Here is a 3,851-nt window from a genome sequence, read left to right as displayed (position 1 = left end):
CTGGACCTGTTCTTGAAGGCATTGGAGAAGCTCTTCATGGTGGGACACAGGGTCACCTGCTACCTCTTCACTGACCAGCTGGCTGCTGGGCCCTTGTAACCGCCCCCCCCCCCACCCCCAGGAAGGCTGGAGGGTGGTGGTCCTCGAGGTCTGTGGTGCCCTGCACTGGCAGGCTGTGTCCATGCAGCACATGGTGATAGTCAGCTGCTTCTGCGAGCAGCACTTCCTCCTCAAGGTGGAGGACTTGGTGTGCAGGCGTAGACCTGAAGTTCTGTGACCACATGGGTGTGGAGATCCTGTCCCCCCTCTTTGGTACCCTGTACCCCAGTTTCTACTGGGCAGCCTGCAAGGACTTCAGCTACGAGTGCCAGCCATAGTCCCAGGCCCACATCCCCAGGGATCAGGGCAACATTTACTACATGGGGGCCTTTTTTAGGGTATTGGTGGTGGAGTTTCACTGATTGACCTTGGCCCGTCACCATGTGATGGGGGTCAGCCTGGCCAATGGGATGGAGGCCATGTGGCATGACAAGAGCCACCTGAGCAGGTACCTGCTGGACCACAAACTCACCAAGATGCTATCCCCAGAAGACCCATGGGACCTGCAGTGGCTGGGCTGTCCCCTGGAGGACCTGTGGGACCCGCAGCTGCTGGGCTACCCACCCCCACCTCCCCCATCATGGAGAAGCTGAGATACATGCCTGTGCCCAAGAATCACCTGGATACCAGGTACACATGAGGGGCTGCCCCCATTTCCATCAGGAAATGCTGCCAGTAGAGCCATCAGAGCAGGTTCCTTCTTCTGTCCCCTTGAGGGAGACTGTGAGGCCCAGATGTCCAGGGCCCCCAGCCACACCTGCATATGGGAGGCCTGCCTGGGGACATAAGTTCCTCTCTTTGTGGTCACCACAATTTGATAACTTCTGGGTCACTGGCAGCTATGAACGGCTCCAGTTTTAGGTCAGATGTTTTTCTGTGTCAATGCTGAGCAATCATCTTTAAAAAGAACAGTCGAGAGAAAGGGTTTCCTCCCTGGTTCTGAACAGACACTTCTTGGTGGGGCTGGGAGTGGCCCTGCAGTCACCCTGGAGCCAGAACGGGCCCTGGCTGGGTCTCCCCTCCCAGTCCCATGGGGCTTCAGGGTCAAGGGAGTGCCAAGCCACCTGTCAGACCCCCAGTCCCCTGACTGCCAGAGGCTTGGCTGTGGCCGCTAGTTCAACCTCCAGGAGAATGGAACCCTCTGGGTTATATGTGGTTCCTGCCTGGGTTTTAAATGGCTATTTCTGTGCTGGTGTTTGTAAAATGTGGGCACTGGCTCCGTCTGGATGCACGTCCTGTTGGGATTCCTCACTGCCCACAGGTGGGTTTGCACTTGTGCCCTCATCTGCCTGTGCTGTGTCTTAGCAAGCATTCACTGAGTGCCTGCTGTGAGCTCAGTCACCAACAAGGGACAGAGCGTGAGAGTGAGAACTAAGATACAGGATCCCTGCTCCATGGCCCCCCTGGGACTCACGATGGCCCTGACCTCCTGACTCACTCTTTCCTATTGTGGTGTAACAGACATGTAACTGACACTGTTAAGCATGTTTCAGGGTCATTTCAGTGGCAGTAAGTAGTTCACTCTTCTGGACCTGCCGCCTCCAACCATTGCCACAACTTTGTCATCACCTCAAACTGAACTCTACTCACCCTAACCCTAACCCTCCATTCCCCCTCCCCAGCCCTGGAACCCACTAGCTCCTTTCACCTCTATGACTCAGTGCTCTCCGTTCCTCACAAGTGGGGTCCTTCGGTATCAGTCCTTTGGGGACTGGCTTATTTCATGTAGCATAATGGCCTCAAGGTCTGTCCCATGAGCCTGGATCTGACCCACTTTTCCCCCAAAGGAGTGGTTCAGTCCTTTCCTGTTTAAGCCGAGCCTCCTCAGTCCCCTCTGCCCCACTCATCTTCCTTCTCAGCCTGAAGACGATCCCAACCAATATGCAGCTTTGAAGACCTGTTCAGTCCAGATGCCAGGAACATCCCCTGGGAGTCTCAGGCCTCACTTACCCCATCTGTCCATGTCAGGTGCCTGGACGTCCCGCCAGCTGGCCACTTGCTCCTTCCACAGGTGTCCCCATCTCAGGAGAGGGAAACACCAAGTCCAGATCTTTGGAGTCCTCTGTGACTTCTCGCTTCCACCAACTCTCCCAGTAGTGAGGTGGCTGCCTTCAGATGCTCCTCAGTTACTCCTGTGCCTCTGGTGTCTTCCTGGAACCCTGACCTGGCTGTTTTCAGATAGCTCGTCCAGCGGTACCTGCACTTTATGGGAGGGGGATTTGCTGGAATCTGCAGTGTGTCCTGTTGCCCCACCTTTTTGAAGGCACATTGTCTGGGCTGTCCGAGGACCCACGACTGTGGGTCTGTGGCCTGGGGGGATTCTAAGCAGAGCTGGTGGGGTGGGAGGGCTGCAGGGCACAGAGGCATGTCTCAGAAAGCTTTCTATGGTCCCAGGCATCCTATCGTTTTTTAATCAAAGCCCTGAGATCTTTAAAATGCCAGCAGTGTTACAGTGTGGGCCAGAAAATTACATGCCTCTGTGTGCCCAACCCCACCTAAACTATTGGCACTTTCTTTCTTTTTTTTTTTTTTAAGATTTTATTTATTTATTTGATAGAGATAGAGAGAGAGAGATCACAAGTAGGCAGAGAGGCAGGCAGAGAGAAAGGGGGAAGCAGGCTCCCCGCTCAGCAGAGAGCCCAATGCGGGGCTCAATCCCAGGACCCTGGGATCATGACTTGAGCTGAAGGCAGAGGCTTAACCCACTGAGCCACCCAGGTGCTCCCTATTGGCCCTTGTCACTTGAGCTGAATACAAAGGATTGGGAGTAGGAGTTTGAGGGGAGGTCCTGAGTCAGACTTTGTGTATGGGAGACAAAGGCCATCCAGACAAGCTTGTGCTGAGCCTGAGGAGGGGGTCTGTGTGGAGACCCCAGCTGCAGACACTGCTGTCTCCTGATGCACCGTCAGCCCACCCCAGTGCACCTGCTGCTGGGAGAGCCCCTGCCCCCTCCTCTCTGCAGAGGGCTCTCTCCTGCTCCAGTGGTGCCTCCTTCCCTGCCAGTCACTGCCAGCCTGCAGCATGGGAGGGTAGATACCCTGATGACCTCTAGCCCTGGGGGCAGAGCCAGTGCAAGTAGGGTGTGGTCTTCCAGTTGGCTTGAGCGCCAGGCCTCCACTGTGCTCACTCTCCTGTGGGCTCAGTGTACTACATCCTCCTTCAGGCTCCCTAGGCCCAGTTCGTCCTCTGCTTGGGGAGCAGACCATCTGGACCTTCTGGACTCGTGCTTCCACGCCCATGACATGGGCATAGGCTGGCCTCACAGACTCGTCGGAGGAGACCCAGTGTAGGAAGATGCAGGTCACTGCATGAGAGATGCCAAGTGACCCCAGAGGGAGCACCCAGGCCTTGCACAAAGCACCGGGTTCAAGGGACCCAGCACAGGATCTGGACACCAGGCCATAGGGCATGGGGAATCCGGGTGGGGGAGGCCCTGGTGGGGGGTAGGAGTCCATGGAAATGTCCCAGAAGAGGCAGGAGACAAGGCAGGCAATAGGACTGAGCTTCCCCAGGAGGTCAATGGAAGAGTCAGAGCATCACAGAGACCTTTGGGTAAACTCAGAGATCTTGGAGATGTTGGCTGAAATGCTGTCATTCAGTCAGAAAAGTTGTGTCACAAACCCCGAGTCAACAATGAATGAGTTACTCTTTGTTGCTTCTAGAAATCAGTGTGTATGGGCCATTAGAACTCACACTGCATGAAGTCTAGGATATATTTACTTTTCATCATTTTTCAGGACTAGATTTTTCTT

At 55.1% G+C, this 3,851-nt stretch overlaps 1 pseudogene; it reads left to right on the top strand.

Annotated features, from left to right (window-relative positions):
• Positions 1–739, top strand: LOC116856498 (annotated as a pseudogene).
• The last annotated feature ends 3,112 nt before the right edge of the window (positions 740–3,851 follow it).

Source organism: Lontra canadensis, unplaced genomic scaffold (genome assembly GCF_010015895.1).
Source record: "Lontra canadensis isolate GAN:19392208 unplaced genomic scaffold, GSC_riverotter_1.0 scaffold110, whole genome shotgun sequence".
In the NCBI taxonomy this organism is placed as follows: Eukaryota; Metazoa; Chordata; class Mammalia; order Carnivora; family Mustelidae; genus Lontra; species Lontra canadensis.
This window is presented reverse-complemented; position numbering and strand designations above follow the sequence as displayed.